Source organism: Anopheles coluzzii, chromosome X, assembly GCF_943734685.1.
Source record: "Anopheles coluzzii chromosome X, AcolN3, whole genome shotgun sequence".
NCBI lineage: Eukaryota > Metazoa > Arthropoda > Insecta > Diptera > Culicidae > Anopheles > Anopheles coluzzii.
In genome coordinates, this window is record NC_064669.1 from 9,153,444 (window position 1) to 9,175,049 (window position 21,606).

At 47.6% G+C, this 21,606-nt stretch overlaps 1 protein-coding gene across 7 annotated transcripts in view; it reads left to right on the forward strand.

Moving 5' to 3' along the window:
- Positions 1 to 21,606, forward strand: part of LOC120961004 (eye-specific diacylglycerol kinase) — a 132,908-nt gene that overhangs the window by 11,840 nt on the left and 99,462 nt on the right. For 5 of the 7 annotated variants that reach the window (XM_049610520.1, XM_040377309.2, XM_049610530.1 and 2 more), the window contains exon 2: positions 14,074 to 14,637. The gene's annotated coding sequence lies outside the window, so the exon portion shown is untranslated. The remainder of the gene's footprint in view (positions 1 to 14,073; positions 14,638 to 21,606) is intronic. The other 2 variants (XM_049610524.1, XM_049610526.1) reach the window with 1 other exon arrangement.

Below are 21,606 nucleotides of genomic sequence, written 5' to 3' on the forward strand. Positions count from 1 at the left end.
ATTATTATTTTTGAACCTCACCCCCTTTTCCCCCCACCCCTCCCGCCCTTTTTGGCAATGGTGGAAGGCGTAAGCCAAAAGGGGAGTGAAATGGGAGGGGGGGGGGGGGCTGATCATTACCACGCTGAGTGACGTATTACGATTCAGGCGAAAAATTACGAAGACACCCCCGGTGCCAGAGACAATGCGGGCGGTAACACAAAAGGTTTATCTGGGCTGGTGGTTGGTGGTGGCAAAGTGTGATGCGAGGAATTAGGGATTTATTAATATTGAAGCAAACATATGTCCGCCCGGCAGGGGAGAGTTGGGAGTGTTGTACGGGGGAGTCTCTCTCTCTCTCGCACTCTTTTACAGTTTGGCGAAAGCGTGTAAGCTACCAATAAGCCATCCATCCGCGCAAACCCACACACACACAAATCGAAGATTGTGGACCGGGTGAAAGATGGCGAAAGGCATTTGGCCAACCCCGCAGCCCCCCCTCCCCCCCCCCCCCCTCATCCCGATCAGCGTGGGTCGGCAAAAATGGAAAAGGATGGGGTTTGCTTTGTTTTTTGCTCGCCCGTTCGGTTTCCAAGGACCTCAACATTAGGCCATAAATCAGCCGTAACCGCAGCCTGAGCCGGTGGGAGGTAGTGGGGCAAATGATTCAACCCTGCAAGCCAAAGGAAGAAGAGGAAGAAGAAGAAGCAGAAGAAGAAGAAGAAGAAGAGAAGGAGTAAAAAAAGGCAAACGAAACTCTTCGCCTGCTGTTACCTTTTTGCTAGCAAAAGCTGCGGCTCTTTGCGCGTCGTTTTTGTTTTTGGTTTTTGCTTTGGGCGAGGGGCGCCGCTCGTGCTCTATTGCTGGGGCCGTTTGACGCTAATGTGCATCCTTTCCATCGGCTACGGATGGATTGGTTTTTCTTTTTTGGAAGGAGCACTGTTTGCCCCCGCCGCCCAGCAGGCGAGCGCTTTAGAGCGGAAAATGCAGACGAATCAGAAAACGGGCACGGAACACGGGCAGCTGTGTATATATCGATCACGTGCGGGCAAAGGGTCGTCCCAAAATGCCATCCCCTGTCCCAGTCGCTGGAGGAAGAGGGGCAGAGCAGATGAGGAGGTGGTGTCGTTATGCGAAGAAGGGTAATTCATCATTGTTAATTCCGCTGGTGATGGCGTCGACTACCATGTCACCCCGCGACCGATCGGAATTTTGGGGCCGGACCAAGGGAGGGAGAGGAGGGGGGGGGGGGGAGGTGCATAACGGTCACAAATCCTCAGCTCTCGAGCTTTTACGTGTTGTTGGACGACTTGTTTTTTGTTTTTGTTTTTGTTTGGCGCATCTTTCGCGCTTCGTAATGTTAAGATACTGGAAATGTTTGACATTTATTATCGATTGCGCCATCTGGCGGTGGGGGTCGCACTTATCGTGCATTGGTTGGGTGAAAGCATGGGGAGATTAGAGGGATTTTCGAAACACTCTGCAAACCAATCGGTTCTGGTTGGGCAAGGGGGCCCTTTTTCCTTCGATGTCCAATCGATGAGCGATGGGGGCCGTCGAAAGAAGTTCGCTTCGCCAGAAGAAGAATGGGCGACATTAAGCGCTGGATCTACTATTTACGGGTGAGCGGGTCCAGCGTGTCAAGAGGATGTATGCGGTGTCTGTCCCGCTGTTGCTACAGCAATTTGCTTGCAAAGTTGGCGACGTGCTTCCGAAACGAGGACGACTGCTTCCCATCGCGCCAATGCGCCATGGATGCGGCAAACGGTAGCTCTCAAAAGTTCATCCCCCAACGAGTTCATCTGGGCGCGTACCTGCGCGCCTTCAAGCGGCCCCGCCTGGGTGACAGTCAAATCCCCTTTGCCGGCGTTGCTAGCGGCACCGAGGAGCATACTGACGGTTACTGATGAGGTCACTGTGGCGGCTTGATGTATTTGTGCACGGGCTACCAATGGGCAGAGAGAAAAGCACACGTCTTGCGAAAAAAAAACCTTTACCAACCATCGGCAGTGACAGGGCAGCTGCATTGCGCTGCCGTTGGGATATTGTTGCGTCTTTCGGGCGTTGCTTGAGCGATGGCGCAACGTCCACTTAGCGACGTTCGCTCGGAGTGGAGGTGACAAAAAAATGGTTGTGCCACCCAGCCGACCATATTCACAGTAGTGGTGTGCTTTTTGGAGCGTACCCAGAACTCAGATCCAACTCCGTTTATTAGTAGTCCAATTCCGGACGACTTTAGATGACTCCGGAAGACTCTGAATGACTCCTGATGACTCCTGATGACTCTGAATGACTCCGGATAACTCCGGAAGACTCCGGAAGATTTCGACTCTAGATGAATCCGGATGTTTCCGGATGATTTTAGAAGACTCCGGATGACTCCCGATGACTTCCGATGACTCCCGATGACTCTGGATGACTCCAGATGACTCCGGACGACTTTGGATAACTTCAGAAGCCTCCGGGTGACTTCGGACGACTACGGAAGACTCCGGATGACTCCGGATGACTCCGGATGACTCTGGATGACTCCAGATGAATTCGGACGACTACGGAAGACTATGGATAACTTTAGATGACTCCGGACGACTCCGGATGGCTCCGACTCCGAATGACTCCAGGTGATTCCGAAAGGCTTCAGACAATTCTAAACGGCCCCGGATAACGCTGGGCAGATCTCTGGAGTAGGTTCCAAAATTTACGGAAACAGATCGAGGTCGACTCCAGATGTTTGCCAACTTGACCCATCACTAAGTGTGCAGGCCTTCTTCCTGATGTCTGATTCCGCCCACCTTCCGTCGCCCCCGGCTGGTGCTTGGTGTTTGCGTTGTTGTGACGGTTCGCTCTCGGCCTTCGGCGCGCAGATCAGCACGTCAAGATAAACCAACCTCTGTTCCGCGCGTCTCCCGCGGGCGCTCAATTTTAACCCCGAAGTACCTGCCAGCCGACTATTGATTAACATCTTGCTGTCGCCCGCGTCATCTTGGTGTGTACCCCGTTTGCTGCAGCTCGCTGCGCAAGATGGTTTTCCACGTGTCGGCACGCCGGTCGATAAAGAGCGACCAAAACTTTAGCAACCACCACACAGAGCACAGCACAGCAAGCGGCTAGTAAGGGTAGCGGCTGGGTGGTTGGTTGCTCTGAAGGAGTTTTTGTTTTTCCCGCCCAACCACCAACTCAAAACACACACACAACCCACAAACACGGGCACAAACGGAGGCACAGGAGTTGGATGGTAGTAATAATATCCACCACCCCAGTGGTTGGCACAGTAGGGCTCTTCGTAACAGTTCAACTATTCACTGAACAATATTGAGCAAATAGGCACTTCCCAATCATTGAAGGTCGAGCTCTGTTGTATTGCTTTCAGTTTATGAGTATTCAAAATGTTCAATGTTTTACAAAAACACGTCAAACTCGACTCAGTCTAACCATCTAGCAGTTGTTTGCCCCTTTTGAACCCATTTTCTTGAACTGTGTTTTCAAAGATTGATGTACAATAACATGCAGTAAAATGAAAAACAATTTTGGGATGTGTATGTAAGTGTGTCGACTGTTGTCGAAATCCAACATGAGGTATTTGGAAAGGTCTCCTCGTGAACTCATAAACCCACTTTTATCGTGCCACATGCATAAGCGGCGTATACACCTTAAATGACACTTTTGACTGTGGTTTTTGCCTCTTTACCTGGGACTAAGTTTGCCGACCCCTGGACACTGCACCGATACGCCACCGTTACGCTACCGCACACGTGAATAAACGTGTATGTGTGTGTGTGTGTGTGTGTGTGTGTGTGTGTGTGTGTGTGTGTGTGTGTGTGTGTGTGTGTGTGTGTGTGTGTGTGTGATGCGTTAAGTTCACGACCCGTACGTTTTGTGTGCCGATACCTATCAACTGGTCGATTTCATCTTCGATACGACCGGGGCGATACATCGAGGCCACACACACGGATCGATCATGTTACGCGAGGTTTTCGTTTTTATTTGTTTACTCGGCAGCATGGTTCTTTTTTTGTTGTTGTTGTTGTTTTGCTTCGCCGGGCTGGGTCGTTGTCATTGGTGGCTCTCCAGCTCCCATGCGCGCACGCGTTTGTGTGTGTGTTTATCATACGCAGCCAAGTATGTCACACATACGTCACACGTCATGTTTTGTTTTTGTATAGGAGCTGCTGCCGCAGGAACTCATTAGTTATTGGAGATGTTGAGAGCATGTCGTCGGCAACTTTTGGAGATGTTGAAGAGCTGCTGCTGCTGCTGCGGTAATGCTATCTGAACATCTTGACGTTAAAGGGTCTGTGTGTGTATGTGTGTGTGCGCGTAGTGAGTGTTTCAGCACATTTCGATCACACCTCCACATTATCGAAACCCATCAGTGTGATTGCGTGTGCGTGCCGCGGGGAAGGCGTCGGGTGCACAAGATGTTACCTCGCCGCTCTCGACAGTAAGGGAAAAACTTTTGCCCATCACAATTAAGGCAGCGCACTCGCGTCGGTGGACCTAAACTGGCAGCGTGCAATTTATGTCAGCATCATCAGCGTGGGAGCGGTTTGGTGGCAAGAATTTGAGTCTTGCAGATGTCCGGTATAGTGTGGTCCAAGAAGAGGCAACAAGCAACAACAACAACAACAAAAAACTTAGTATAGATTCGAAATAGTGCCAGCGCTGGTAGTAGCTTTACAAGATGCTTGCCTACAAACGAGCTCGCATCGGTTGCAACTTCCCAGTTTGTGCTGGCCGGGTTTGGCCGAGAACGGTCATTAAAAAACACCACACTCTACGGCAGCGCTGGGGACTCCTCTGCTCAGTGACGGATGATGATGATGATGCTGCTACTGTGGATGAGAAGGACGTTGGCTTTACAGGGGTTTGCCCGAGTCACTCCCGGGGGGATGGTGGTGCCATCTGAGTGCTGTCGTAAAACATCTGTCCGACACGTCCCGAGAGGAATGTGTCTGTACAGTGCAAGGCATGAACGTATGCTAGCTTGGTTGGAGTTTAGCTAGCGTTATTAATATCATAGCGACACAAAAAAAAATCAATGGCGTTTTATAGAGCAAAAACTAATACCGAATTTGCAAAGTGTTGGAAATGATGAACAAACGATTTCTTTTCCAACCGTTCGTTCGCACATTTACGCAACGCACTGTGTGTGTGAGAACGAACGAAATTGCGACCGGCCGTGTGGCTCGGGGCAGAGCGCAAATGAAATGTCAACAAACCATGCCGCCGGATACCGGATACGATACTAGCCCGCGCTCATAATTAGTAAATAAAACAATTTATGACTCGGTGAACGGTGCAGTGCATCGCTGTAAACGCTGTAAACTCTTTCCCCGCCTTTTACAGCCATGGTAAAACAAAGCTACCGGCTACAAATGGCGCTGGCTGGGCGGAGCTCATCGTGGCGGATTTGCTGCCATTTTTTTTATTTTGGTTTTGTTTGAACGTGGTGTGAAAGCATTAGTTTGCAACGTTACAAATGCTCCTACCATTACTCAACGCAACGCGGGTGACAAATTAGGTTCGCCGCTTGCTTCGCAAACGTGACTGGTGGCTCAAACGCACAGCCCCGGCGAAACATTACGCCCGCAGTTTGCGCCCTCACTTTCGCCGTGTCCTGCCCGTGAAAAGCTAGCCGGAGCTGGAGAGAAAGAGAGAGAGAGAAAGACAGTGGGAACAAGAATGGGTAATGCTAGAGATGCGCAATAAATGCGAAAGCAAATTAGCGTTTCACTAGAATTTGTGAGTGTGTGCGCGTCTATGCGATTTTTTTTGTTTGCTGCCGCACGAACGATAGACCATCACGCAAAGGATTCTCGGGCGAACGGGTTGGGGTGGGTAAAATATGGAAATTCCCCGGCCCCGTTTCCATCTCATCTCGGGACCCGTCCTGCTGCCTGCTGGCTTTTCTGTTACATTATTCCTCCCAAGCTTTACGTCAGCCGAGAACACACTCCTGCCGAGAGTGACGGTTGTGTGAGGCATTTTGAAGGCAAGTTGGACAACTTTTTTGTTGTTGTTTGCTTCTGCTTGTTATTTTTTCTTCTCACTGGCTTCGAAACCAGCTCCCAATTTCTGTTTATTTTAATTATGTCTTTGGTGAGGTGATTTGTGTGTGTGTGTGAGTGACTATTTTTCTCTTCTCTTCATTTTTTGTTGTTGTAAAGCAAACGGTCTCCCCCCCCCCCCTTGGAACGTGCTGCCATGAACGTGGCGACGAACACACAAACTCTGTGGCCGCCGAGCACGAAATGAGCATAAATTCTAAAATCAGTCATTTGCGCGTTTCCAGCTCGCCTGTTTTTTTCTTTTTGCTTTAAGTTGTAGAGGAACGCGGAGTAACATGGCCACCTGCATTATTGGCAAAGTAACACGTTTTTAATTATTTTTATTGATTAAATAATAGGGAATGTACGCTTCATAGTCTAAAGCTGCTAAATAAATGAAAAAATAGCATATCACGATTTTTTGTTCAAAACGATGCAATATTCATTATTTTGAAAATAAGCGTTCATAAGAATTTATCAAATAATTAGAGAAAGGGGGATGTGTATCCAGGCGCATGGCATTTATGTATGATGTAAGGGAAAAAAGCAAACATTGTAATAGAATGTAATGTTTTTTTAAGTTTAAGTTTGTAAAATGTTTCATTTGGAGTAAAATGGTCATTTCTACTTGGGGCAAAATGATGAGGCAGTGGTGTAAGCAAAGGTCTCTAGCAAATATATTTGTTATGCAAACATACAACTATGCCGTATGTATATTCTATCGACAAGAAAAAATACTGACAACACGTGAATTATTCCAGCAATTTATTGAATTATTTTACAAATCTTAAATCTCTACCCTTATATTTCTACCCAGATACGAGAGCTTCAACCAAAGCCTCAAAGTCCAATGTTGTGGTCCATTTGATCCATTCGTTTTGGTGTGTTTTGGCATTTGGTGCATGACCATTTTGCCCTCTAGCGAGACCATTTTACCCCGCACTTTCACGACTTTTGACATTTAAATATCATTTTAGACATTACTGGGTTTCCCCCGATTGATTGGTGGGTTCCCATCTATTTTTGGTGGGTTCCCATATTTTTTTGGTGCGTTCCCACGATTGTTTGGCCGTTTCTCATATTTTTTTGGTCCAATTGTATTGATATCTAATAGGAAAATACCAATAAATTATGGGACCGAACCAAAAATCTATGGGATACGACCAAAAACTCATGAGAACTGACCAATAAATCGTGGGAAACCCTGTAAGATTTGTTATCAATATGTGTACTTGTAATTGTGTTCCATCAATAAGATGTTAAAGCCTCGATTGTCGCCAAAACATCATTTTAAAGCGATTTATCCAATTGGATACTGAGCAAAACCCTTAACAGTGCCATTTTGCCCCGTCTTTCCCGTTTTGGCTTGCCGTTTTCCGTGCGGGATTTAGGTTTGACTTTATTTTTTATTTATTTTTTTTTACTATTATTGTTCCTTTCTCACTTCCACCTTGCCTTGTGGTGCACAATTTGCATCGATTCGATGTGCTTAAGAGTGTATGTGTTGTGTGTGTCTATGTTAGTGCGATGGCGTCTATTACTGTCAAACATTTCATATCCTGCTGTGTCTTTGAGTGTTTGTGTGTGCCGGTTTGGACGAAGCAAACTTTCCACACTCCGCACACTATATAACAAACGCACGCATGCACACTCACACACGCCTTGGGCAGTGTGTAGGTGGGTTGCCTGGGCCCGAATTTCCACTGGTGGGACGGATTTTGGTTTCACAATTTCGTCATCCCCGTGTTCCAGTAAAGCCACTGATACTCACAAATACATAAAGCAAAACAAAAAAAAGGAAAAAAGAAGGAAACACCAAGTCAACTCCAATGGCTCCCAGCGGGCGGGATGACTTCCTCGGATGAACGAATGGCCGTCCGGGGAGTTTGCAGGTGAAGATGAATATCCTGGGCCCCAGTTTCCAAGACATCCAAGAGAGCGCACCAAAGCGACAACAAAGACACACACACACACACCCTATGGGCAGTGGGGCCAGGTCAGGCAATAAATAAAGGGAAACCCTCGAGTGGCCATCAAACTGCCCCGGCATCGGTGGAGCTCACAGTCCCTGGCTCACGGGGACGGGCACGCGATCGGCTCTCGTTTTCTCTTGGACCGCAAAACAGGACCCGAGCGGCACATGGGGGGAAATACGGCTGTCTGACGGACTGACTGCAGAAGAGTAGTTCACTCCATTGCCTTTTTTGTTTGTTTGCATTTCACACCACCGTCTCCGGCTGTACGCTGATAATGTAATTAAACAAATCGCTAATGTACACGGCAATGGACAGTGAAGGATGAATGTGAAGGATTTCGATAAACCATCCCGCTGCCCTCCACTGGACTGGGTAAGAAAAGGGCCGGCTTTTCCGTCTTCCTTTCAGCGCCGGGCAAAGGAATGTTTGGAGATTGGGGGAGCGGTTTTGGGCCCACCTTTCGCTGCGCGTAATCGGGCCGCTAAAAAGAAGCCTCGAAAGTGGCTGCTTCCGCCGGCACGGCCGCTTTAAAGGATCAACGGTGCTTTCGTGAGAAGGGCGGTGTTTGTTTTGCGTCGCTTTTACCGCTTCCCTGCGTTTGAGGGCGGAACCTGGAACTGTACCGAGCGAAATGCTTTGATTTGTGCCGGTTAATGCCTGAAGTGAAGGGATTTTCTGATTTATGGTTTTGCTGCGCGGGGTTTCCTTTAGTCCGGGCGGGTTCGAGCCGGTGGTTCGATTGGCGCGGCAGGTGAAGATTATTTGTGGCTTCGCAACACGCTTTGCTGTTGCCTTTTTTGTTTGCTTTGTTCATCGTGTTACGGATTGTGTCTTGAGCGCAGTTCGACGATGGAAAAGACGCATCAACAGTGTTTGAGAATGACAGGCAAACATTGCAGTACTGGTAATGGCAAATTGTTGATAAAGGGCTATACATAGAGACTAAAGAGTAAATAAGGAGTAGCTTAATAAAATAAACAAAAAAAGGAATAATAATACGAACAGGAACAAGAACAAGAACAAGAACAAGAATAGGAACAGAAACAAGAACAGGAACAAGAACAGGAACAAGAACAGAAACAAGAACAGGAACAAGAACAGGAACAAGAACAGGAACAAGAACAGGAACAATAACAGGAACAAGAACAGGAACAAGAACAGGAACAAGAACAGGAACTAGAACAGGAACAAGAACAGGAACAAGAACAGGAACAAGAACAGGAACAAGAACAGGAACAAGAACAGGAACAAGAACAGGAACAAGAACAGGAACAAGAACAAGAACAAGAACAAGAACAGGAAGAAGAACAGGAACAAGAACAGGAAATGAACTATAACAGGAACAAGAACAGGAACAAGAACAGGAACAAGAACAAGAACAAGAACAGGAACAAGAACAGGAACAAGAACAGGAAAAGAACTATAACAGGAACATTAACATTAACATTATTATTAACATTAACAAGAACAGAAACAAGAATATGAGAAATATCAAAACGAACATAAATAATAGCAGCATGAACAAGACAGAAAATAGAACAGGAACAAGAACAGGAACAAGAACAGGAACAAAAACAGGAATAAAAGCAGGAACAAGAACAGGAACAAGAACATAATCAGACATTAATAAATAAACCGAAAAAGGAACAAGAATTAGCATAACGGTTGAATTAAAATTAGGAACATTGAACAAAAATAACAACTAGCACACGAATAATAATTGAAACTTAAAGTAGAGTAAAACTAATAACAGGAACATAGCAAGATAGAATAGCAACAGTGACTAGATTCTGGACAGGAATTTGTAATTTTAACAAAGCATTAATTCAGGGATTGTAGTACAGCTCGAATCTGATCCGATCAATCTGAACCTGAAACTTTAGGCATGATTAAGGACTTGGGCAATGGAACAAAGTTATGCTGGAAATGTACCTAGAGATATACTTTTGCTGGGAAATTTTATCGACAGAAATTTGGTTTCCTAAACCCAGTGTCCCTGTACCTGTGCTCTGGATATTGCGGAGACCTTGTGCCTTGTAAAATGGGCTCCACTTAATTGGTATACCGTACCCGTTCCTCGCTGGCGAAGAATCGAAGGACACGGAGAGTTTATGACTATTTGGAAAGGAATCAAAACCAATACCACATCAATATCAAACCAACATCGGTACATCTGCTGAGCTGGAAGAATAAGGTTCTTCTTTTTTTTGTTTCGGTATGAAGTAAACCATGTGACGGGAAACGCTAGAACAGTTCGAGGTATTTTAAAATTGAAGCCATATCTATCTCGTCAACTGTCTCGTGCGAGTATTGGGCACAAAGTGACTTTCTTTCGTGGACCTAACTCCGCTAGCTAGAGCAGCAATAACCACCGAGCGTACGGGCCTGCTCGGGTCTAATTACGTCTCCCTTATTGTTGTTTGCTACATTCCGCTCTACATGTGACAGTGGTGCCGGTTTTGTACTTGTACACTCCCGGGGCCCGGGCAACTGTTTTTCGTAGCAACAGTGGAATTTGTGAGCCCTCCGTCCACTCGAATTTGATCAAGCGATGTCAAAGCGTTTGTTATCGTAGGACACAGGGCCGAACAGCACCGAATTAATGACGCAGAGTTAAAGGGAATCCAAACAATTGCGAACGGACTCGCTCGTGCTCGCTTCTTTTGTTTGTTCTTTTTGCGTTGTTAGGTATGCCAATGCCATTTCACTTGTTTCGCTTGGTTGGGCATACCTTTTGCGCGGGACCGAGGGGTGCGTGGCAAGCGGGGCAAGCGCTTTTTGAAGCCGGAGAGCGATCGCTGCTGGGAAATGGGCCCGGCCTGGTTTACGGGCAACGTCAACGTTTTGGGGAATTTCCCAACAAATTCTACCCTGGCAAACATGGCGGCGGTAGGGGTGATGGATGGATGGGGCAAAACGGCCCCACTGCCGGTACGCCACCGGCAGTGTGGAGTGCGTTTGGAGGAAAATATTATTCTAGTTACTAGTAGGACTAACCGCCATCCGTCCGGCCTAGGGTTCACTTGAAGCGAGAGGAAAAAAAACACACACACACACAAGAAACCAACCGAATAGACCGGGAAAGCCTCGCTTTTTTGATAGCGCAGGGTGGGAAAGAAAGGAGAAAGAAGGTGTAAGGGGCCAGGAGAAGATAAACACCGGGCGCCGGCCCTGGGTGTGTTTCTGTAGAATATTTTCGGAATTTCTCTGCGCCCAACGCGGCCTGCTGCGCTCGTTCGGGCGGGGCGGGGGATCGGAGGCACGAATCCTCCTCCCCCAGGTGGGTCGAATACCCTTGGTGCTGGTGCTGTGCTACCGCTGGAACGCGCCCGGCCAATCGTTCGTACGTACGTCCTGTTCGTTTTGCTGCCTTCCTGGCACGCGCGCACGCTTCGTTTGCATGGTGAGGCAGCTTCCCGCTGGGCGAAGATGGCCGCTGTTGGTCCGGCGTTGTTGCATACACATTTACAAGGGAAAAAATACAGCTTTCGGTTGCACAGCGACGGTTGCGCTGCGAAACTGTTGCTGTTGAAGATGCGCCACGTTGCAGGTCGTAAACGGGAAAGAACATCACCATTCGAATTATAAGAACTGCTTGGGACACTGGCTGCACAATGATCGATGCAAAAGAAATCAATTGCCATTGTCATGTGCGTTATTAGAGCTTGCCATTCTGTGCCAGTATTATTGAGAGGGGAGTTTCGCAGTATGTTTCTATCTTTTCTAGCACCCTGTTTTTTTCCTGAGAAGCACATTTCTCAGCGCTCGGAAGCTGTCTGGCTTCGCTAAAGCTTTACTACAAGCGATATCAACACAGTATGACGTTGTAAGTGTACCATTCTTGTTTGTGACCTCTTGCTCGCAGCAAAGTAATCGGATTGGTGGCCAACCATGGTACCCAGTGCTGCAAAATGTGACTGTCAGTGTCATAACAAAATCTGACTGAAACAAAATCCATGACAGCGTCACGTACTCAATGGCTAGAGGTGATACTCTTAACGATTGATATGATCATCACATACTTTGTGACATTTTAGCAACCAACGCTTGGTCAATCACTTTGGGCATGTTTTTTTTTTAATGTAATCAGTTGTGCAAAATGTCTCTGACGTTGTCATAACAAATTTCGACTGAAACAAAATCATGACAGCGCAACGAGCTCTACTGTGATAATAAGAGGCGATGCTCAAACAGCTGGTGTGACCATCACATGATTGGTGACATTTTGTACAACCAACTCTTGGCCAGCTACTGCGTCATTTTCTTTCGGTGATCTTCTCGATAGCTATGGGAGAAATGCGGGGGCTGCGAGTGGTCCCAAGCAACAACAGGAGCATGCTTTCTCGCGCAAATGCTTTATCATTCTACCGGACAGGCCTTCAAACGAGACAGAGTGAGAAGGCATGCTCGGGACCAATCTCCAAGTATGTCCCAAGAATGTTGTGATTATCATAGGGAGAAAATGTCATTACCAAGTGAGTGATCAAGAGTTGAGTGTTACAAAAAAATGTCACCAACCATGTGATTGGTCCACCAACTGTTTGAGTCTCACCCCTGATTATCACGGTTGTGTACGTGAGCTGATTTGAACTTCGTTTTAGTCATGAGTTTTGGTGGCATTTGGCAGCACTGTTCACAGCTAGATTCATGATTATGCTTACGACGGCATTAGGCTCAGCTTGTCAGCCAGAGTATCGCGCTGGGCTCAAGCATTCGCATGTCGCGTTCGGCATGTCATGACGCACTTGCATTGAGTATCAGCAATGAACATCAAGCTACCAACCTATCCTTGGAACAATATTCTATATTGTTCTCGGTGGTGATCGTCACGTGATGCTCGTGATTATAATTGTTTCGCCAGGCAAATAATACCGGCAATAGATTCCTGCCGTCCATGTCTTCTTTTACCAAACCACACTGCCTGTTGATGGCAAATAAATTAAATGTTTTAGACAATATACAATAATAAATTGGCATTATGTTACATGCAGTCAATCAGGCACGTTCGTGGCAACAGAATCGGATACGTCTTAACCGGGTGTGGAATGTGGCTTTTTAGCGAAATGGAACTGCGCAGTATTTGTGATGTTCATTACCTACATCTAGGCGCTCATAGCTAAAGGATCGTTTAACAAAAAAAACGTAACATTGAAGCAAACCACCCAATCAGTCAATCCATCCAGATCTACACATGCACGAAAAATTCGTGGATTTGCATACATTTAGGCGCTTTTAACAGCGTTGTGGGAATCAGAGAAAATTTTCCTCAACTAGGATTTGTTTGACACTTTTAAAACTTTTACCATTGATGTTGTCTGATGTTGAGAGAGAGAGAGAAAGAGAAAAAAAAATAAGAAGATGTTTTGAGGGATAAAAACCACACAGAAAAGCTCCGAAGCAATTTGTAAAACTTTGGTTCGACTTAAACTTTCGTGTGCTGCTTTCGCACGTTTGTTTGATTGTTGGAATCATCCTTCTTTCCTTCACACACACACACACACACCAACCAACCACACAGCTAAATGTATACGACTTGAAGCTTCCTTTGTCTGTCCTCCATCGACCATCATCATCTGTTATCGGTGTTTGTTCCGTATCTCCGTTGCTGTGGATGTCCAAAACGCGCGAGCAGCATCTCGTGTGTGTGTGTGTTGTATTTCCTCCTATTTGTATGAATGTGTATGTGAGTGTGTATGTGTGTGTCTTTGTGGTGACATCTTCTTGTCAAGTGGCATTGCTTGTTTCGGTGTTTCGGACCCATACGAGCGAACTACTGTACTTCCCCTTTTTCCATTTCCTTCCTTGCCATTTTCCGGCCTCCAACCCTTTCCACACCATCCCACGTCCGATCGAAGGATCAATGCGAAGGTGCAAGGTGTGTTATTTTTACAACTCTCCGCTGTACACACCTGTATATGTTTACGTTGATGTGCATTAAGCTGGACGTGTCCGAACGCTCTGGGTGCTGGCGAGTTCGGGCTTGGCCATAGGGAAAACTCGGCACCACCATCGCCTCCTGCACGATGTTATAGCAGTGTGTGTGTCTGTGTTTTGTATTTTTCCATGGGCAGTGCAGCAGGATGCAGCAGGCGTGCAGCAACCGTACGGTGTTTGTGTAAAGGCCGGCGCACGGCTGAATGCTGTGTCGCGGCGCGTGCCAGCTGTGCCGTGGCAAAACGAGAATCAGTGTGTGTGTGCGTGTGTGCGCGCGGCATATAATCAGCACAAAGTGGAGTGGCACCAGTAGCAGCAGCAGCAGCAGTCTCCTCGGTAGTGCAAGGCGCCGCGGACCAAGCTGCACCCAACGCAGCAACCCGGAACGAATCTCAGGACTTCAATCAATCAAGCGAACCCGCCCCCCCCCCGGGGTGGAGGAGGGTGTGTGGCCCGTTCATCGTCGGAGCGTACGTGTGTGACCATCACAAACACACACACACACACACACACGCACGCACGCACGCACGTACATATACACTTATACATACACTCATTCGCGCGGTTCGGTCCACATTTGGGGCGCACCGTCCTGTCCGAGCCGGCGGGCCCCACGAAGGAACTGCTGCGCCGCATGCCGGAGGTGTACTGAAGGGGAGGGGCGAGTCGTGCCTAAGATGCTCGCCCGCACCTTGCCACAGGTAAGTGCAATGGCGAACCTTCCCCGGCCCTACCAATACCAGTATCGAGAGGCAGCGAGCTCCAGCTCTGTACTCTGTAGTGTTGATGTAAACATTCTCGCTGACAGTGTGTTACGGGTTGCATCGGGGAGGGCAAATCCATACTGCGTGTTGTCATACTGCACGAGCCGATTCGAGCAGCTGCACACGGCGCTCCGTCCTTTGGGCATTTCAGTTGTTGGTGTTTATCTGCAGCAGCTATCGCATCTGGATCTTGAACAGTGCTACATAGGAATGCTGCATAGAAGCGCTATCAATTGAGCATTGCAAACATTTAGGCGCAATCCCTCTGCGTCCACAACACTCGATGCAGATCGCGCAGGCACCAGGCACCAACATCTTTCCAAAAACTCAAAGTAAAAGCGTTGCGATTTGTTATTTCCCCGTTTCATACCTTTTTGTTTGGTGGTTGTGCCATTGTGTGTGTGCCACAATCGCCTAAATTTATGCACAGGAGTGCTATGGAGCGTTATTCGAAAGGAATTTATTTATTTACTCCCATAATTGCATCTGGTTTCCGTAGCCTGCATAAAATGCTTAAACCTAGACCTAGAAATCGCTCAGAACTTAAGAATATTTGGATAGACTAAAGGCACAGATCGACAACACTGAAGCAATCATTGAATGTTTTTTTTTGTCGTACATAGAAACGGATCGTTAGCACAGAAGATATGAGAGCAGTGATCAATAGCTAAGATTTATCGGGGGTCAGTGCGTAAAAGCTTAACGAAGACAACAAGTAGGTAGCATTGATGAGTTCAGTTAACAGTTTAAACTTGAATAACCGCACACTTTTCTACGGTTCTCCAAAGTATCCTACCCTTACAATAAACAGTGCGACCTGTACGAAAAAAGTAACTAGGAGAGACATTTTTTTCCATTAACATCCTTTGCAAGGTAATCTTCCAAATATAAACCTACAACCTACAAAATTGTTGGAGTAGTGTTTTCGCATCATGTTGGTCCAGAAATTCTCGATGGTACCCAGCACAGGGAGATGCTGGACGAAGGTTTGCAGACTCATATCGTCATATCGAAAATCCACCGAAATTCGCTTAAAACGATCGCATTGAGTTTTGGCGTCATTGCCTGACGCTGCGAAACCGGTGGTCGCGATTTATGCTTTCGTAGTCGTTTGTACATGTCTCCCAGCTTCTTGAGCTTCCTTTGGAGCCTCAAGTATTTCAGGGTCATTGGTAATTCGGAACAGGGGGTTTCTTTTGTTGCTCTGATTGCCAAGAAGTTGTAAATGCCGGAATAGTCTGAACCGATATCTCCAACCTCCGGAGTCCGTTTCGACCGTAGTGTGGTGCCTCTCTTTGACCACGCACGCTTCTAAACGAAGTTGCTTCACTTTATTGGTCATCACGATTAGAGTTGAGACTGAGTAGAGGTGTACAATTTTGTCTGCTGATTCATGGAATGCTATTATTGAACGTGCAATGAACATTTCGTTTGCGAGGGTGAAGATATTCACAATGTTTGTCCATTTTTTTTAATGCAAACGTATTTTTCCATTGAGAGCCATGCAACAATTTTAGACACAATGGATCATGAAATATATGGCTAGACCGAATTATAAAGCCTAAAGTCCTGTTTGCTTTGATAATGGTATCAGCAATGTTGATCTAGACTAAGGATACAGTCCTATAGAATATCCAAATCTAATACTGATTCAGAACGAGGAAGTGTGACGTTCATAGGGTTGTAGTTTTGTGTCTTGCTGCGAGAAATGGATATTGTTGGCAATTTCTGACCTTTGACAGAAAACATATTAGCACCCAACCCTCAAAATTACTCGGCCATCCTTAGTAATGCAGTTGTAAACAGGCTCTAGTATTTCTGATTGCAGAGTACCAAACATTCTGGTACTGCCCAAGCAAAGTCATTGATAAAAACATCAAACAGCAATGGACCTAAGTACTCTTCCTTGCGGGGCACTTGCGAGACATTACAGTATTCTGGCGAGATCCTATCTTCTATCTTGTCCATTTAGGTACGATGGTGTAGGTAAGAGACGATTCATTTGACTAGATCTCAACGAACGCCAAACCTTCAGTAGCTTCTGACGCAATGTTAGAATACCTGAATTCCTGAATTATCAAGGTGCGTCGTCAGAAGTTGTAGATCGGCCAAGGTAGAAGCCATATTGAGGTGGAGTTAAATGGTGCTTCATACCTCAAAGTGTGTGTTTCTGAATCAGTATTTCATTACAGTTTGCTGCAAGCTTTCTTCCATAATGTCAAAAAAAAAAACAGCCGGAACACAGCGACTTGTTGTACAAAGGAGTTAGAGATGGCGATTTAAGGATTCGCTTGCACCTCGTTATAACAATACCACACATTCGCATTGATGCATATAAATACACAATTTGGAAATGAAAAATAGTGTTTCAATTTGAAGTTGGGACACAGATTGACCGAGCGCGGGGATACAATACTGGCCTCTACCCTTTACGCGCCAGCTGAAAGATTACGCAAGCCACACGCTCCACACGGGCCGCCCAAGGGTCGCTTGAGCGGCGGTAGTGTGCGTGAAGGATTATTCTTTTACCCGCGTTCGGTAGTCCTTTTGCTTGGGGGCGAGCGAGGTTTTTTGCTGCAGTTTTTAAAGCACCGCTCATTGCTGGCTGCGCGTAAACCCCCTCCTCGCCCTCTCGTTCCATCTCTCTCCCCATCCCGTTTTCCGGGTGGGGACTGTTGACTGGTCCGTCGTTAGCAATTGGCCAGCGAGGGTATAATTTATTTTTTATGCAAATAATCCAATCGAAACTGGCGATCCAATGTGTTTGTGAATGTATGTGTTCCCTTTTATTACCCCCGCCACTACCAACGCCACTACCACCACCGCAGCCCCCCAGGACACCCCTCCAATTGCTGATTGACATCGTTCGGCGTAGCCAAACAGATCGATCGCAATGGCAAACCAGTCGAAAAACAATGGCCAAGCTCGCGGCAAAATGTGTGTATGTGTGTGTGTGTGTGTGTGCGGGAGCTGACGGGAAAGGGGGTTTGGGCAAAATGGGGGCAGAAAGAAAATTTGCAAGAGACGTGTTTGCAAAACACAAATACCCAATACGGCTGGACATGCTCACGGTGGGGAGGGGTATCGCAAGCCTAGCAAAGAACAAAAGAAAAGCGGCAACCGAAAAATCGATCAAACATACAATAATTTCCATACACACGGGTCCGGCATTTGGCAGACGGGCCGACGGGTGTGCACAGAACGTCATGCATATATTTAACCGTGCCATAACCACTCGCATACACACACACACACACATACACACACTCGCGGCAATGGTGGTGGTGGCAGGCGGCCAGGTGGACTGGAGTGGAAAGAACAACAACAGCATTGATGGAAAATTGCAGCCAGGGCAGAAGAAAACTGAAGCGGGAAAATAGCACCTTGCTTCCGGTCCCCGGGGTCCCCTGCACCCTGACCCTGGCTGTGTGTGATGGGGGGAAAGGACAGATTTTATGTGTTTTTTTTCATGCTGAAGTTTAAAACGTGTTTTCTCTGCAAAAGCTGCTCCCCTTTGGTAGAGTGGTGGTGGGTCTTTCTTTTTAACGATTGCTTTAAAACGTTGTTCACCCAACCGACTGTTTATTAGAAATTTTATGCCCGACGCTCGCCAACTTGACAAGTGCCCACAATGGGGGGCACGTGACCCCACACCCGTGACGTCACACACAGTCGCTTCGGGACCATTTTTTGTTTTGCAGTTTTTTGTTGCATCCCAACGTCCCTTGTGTGTGATTGAAACACCCTCCACCCCCCCGCCCCCCAAACCCATCATCAAGGAGCAGGAGGGGCGGAATGTACCTAGCGGGTGAGACCGTCTGGGCAGCGCACCCCAGTGTTTTTGCCAACACTTTACCGTAATTGCATTAATAATTCGTCAGGGTGAGCCGTGCTCACCAGGTTGTAATACAGCGAGAGCGAGTCAGGAGAAGGTGACCTCTACGCCCCCTTCCCCGGGCCGGGCCGGGACGGTCGTGAAATAGTTCTAAAAAGTACGACCAGCCCCGGCAAACTGTTCCTACCGTTTTCCGGTGGAGCTGAAGAAAGTTCCCGTTCTTTTATTTTGTTATTACTTTTGCCTGCCCCTTACACTAACTTGCAGCGTTGCCAGTGCCGTCCGGTCAACCATGTCCTGATGGTGACGGTGTGCCCCAAAAACTTGCTCCTATGGATTGGCGTGTTGACGCTCCCTGTGGTCCCTCTGTTTGGTTTTGGGCAAGGTCCTTGCGCACGCACCGAACAGTCAGCTCGTTTTCAAACGTGGCAAGGAAAGGGTGCAACAAGTTGTGTTGTGACTGTGACGGTGGAGATAGGTAAACTATGACCGTCGGTAACATACCGACCGTGATAAACATTTTCTGGTGCCGTGACCAGGAGAGTAAACCAGATGATTAGATAATTCCCAGTACCCTTCAATCGCATTGAGCGTTCACATTACGGGGTAAGAACAGTGTATGGGCGCAACACCAAACAGTTTCCCATTTCAGTGCCGTGACTAGGAGTGCATTCTATTTTTCGACCAGGCTTTGGGCTATGCGTGTTAATTGCAGCACATACCGCATTGTCGACACGATAGGCCAGATTGTAGAACTCTCGGTATTGTATTTGATATGCTACACGAATCACATTTTGGTGCCATGACCAGGATTGGGATGAAAGTGGACGTTCCGCTTGACTTGGCCGCTTGGTACGAATGCTATTGGCTTGGATGGGAAGCCAATAGCATTCCATCCCGAGTTGATTGGCATTGCAATGTGCTGTGTGGGATTAATTTGGATAGTTTAAAAGCTAATTCGCCCCTTTATGTCGAGGTACTGGCGGCACCAGTAAACGGCAACATTAATCTTTAGCTCTCCGTTTGGATTGATCGAAAGGGAATGAGAGAGAGAGAGAGACATAGAGATAAAATGAGATAGAAAGATAGAGAGAGAAAGAGAGAGAAAGAGAGAAAGAGAGAGATTGTGAGAGAGCGAGAAAGATAAGGATAGAGCAAGATATCCATCGACGGGCCAAAGTAAGGTTTAGCGTGTTTCATCTTTTATTAGTTTCTATTTCTGTTGTATCCTTTTTGCTTGCGCTCCGCAGACAAAACTGATCGCATCGGGGCCAAAAAAGCTTTACCACTAAACCCCCGTTCCTGCTTCATTTAAGCTGTACGTGAGGGGCTTTTCCCGGATTACGGTAAATAAAACCGGTTGGTTTTTGTTTTCAGTTCTTCTCCCTCGTTTTCTTCCATTTTGTTGCCGGAAGGAAATCACAAAAGCTTTTGCTTCCTTCCTATACTTGCACTTACAGACACACACACACACACACACACACTGGTGTTGTTCGTCTCACGCACACACATACACAGGCCATCTTCTTACAGGGGGTCTTGGGACGGTGGTATGGCGCTCTGTCCTTAGTGGCCCGAGTTTAAAGTGGCCTCTCTACCGACCGGAGGCGTAGGGCGTCGGGTCACTGCCACTGTGTTTTCTAACAAACTATTCTGCTGCACCGTCCAGAAGTGGGTTGATTACACAGCAAATAGAGAGCAAGAGAGAGAGAGAGAGATAGAGAGAAAAGAGAGGGAAAGAGAGAACTCCATGCAATGAGAGTGATTTTTCGTACGGCGGCCGAACCCTTTCGCCTGCCAAGCAGTGCTCCAATTTGTAGCTGTGCGACCAGCTTTTGGGGCGACCAGTAGTCCCACAACGGGGTTCACACGGAGCCGCTCGACACGGAGCGGCCGCAAAATGTCCCGTGGCTGGGAGCGGAAACCAGGGGACCAGGGCACCGAGTCCTGCGCCCGACAAAATCGGTGCAAAATCGATAACCCAGTACCGCATCGCCCAAAGCCCTAGGCGAGATCGATCGATTAACCCCAAAACGTGTGATTCGTGACGTCAGAGGATGAGAACTGAGAGAGGGAGCGAGCGAGAGCGAGAAAGAGCGAATGAATTGTTTGCGTTGGGTGGTGGGGGATTGGAGGAGGGCGAGGCGGACGAGATGGAAGCAGGAAGCTTTCGTCATTGCGTGCCGCAAACTCACTTCCGCCCGTTCCAATCGCTCACCAAAGCATGCTAAAGTGCAGCTGCAGCTCTCAGAACAAAGAAGCGCATCACAAGCGCAACAGAGAGAAATGGAGAGAGAGAGCGAGAGAAAGCGTGCAACATGGAGGCAGAGATAGGGGGGAATGGGTGCGATGCGGAAGCGACAGCACTCATGGCGGTTTGTGCGGTGGCGTACCTTGGGCAAGTTGCATGCTATAAATAACCCAGTCTTAAGCACAGCCCTTGCCCCCCCCCCCCCTCTTCCCATACCTTCCACCCGCTCACCTACCGGCAGCACCTGCATCTGCCTCTTAATCTAGCTGTGGATGTACTTTTTCCCCTCTCCACACCCCCCCCCCCCCCCCCGGGTTCCCGCCATTTTTTTGTTTTGTTTTCATTTCTGAGCATTCTTGTGTACTAAATCCCCATCCTGCAACCCCTTCCGACTCTGCTGCCCCTGCCCGATGCCGGTCGGAAAGCATGGAAAAGCCGAAAACTGGAAAGCTTTTCCTCGTTGCTCTGCTTGTACCACACACACACACACACACACCTGCACTCACCGGTCGGCGGGACGCGCTTTGGAACGTTTTCTTTGTTGCCGTTCCACAGTCGCCATTTAGATGAGCTCCTTTCAATGGGATATTCACCCATCGCCCTTTGGCCCCGCCCGTTGGCTTTAGTCGTGCACTGCGCGTCGCTCGGTGACTCCTGGTGCTGTTGGTACATTGTTTTCCCGCCGCTCGGTGCGATGTGCCTTCCGCCTCTACGCCTCCATGCTGGAACTCCCGATTTTTCCGCCTCTCTGTAGCGCATTCCGCTTGATGATGGGTGCAAATGGATTTGTTCCGTGTAGCATCGGGTGTGTAGCATTTTA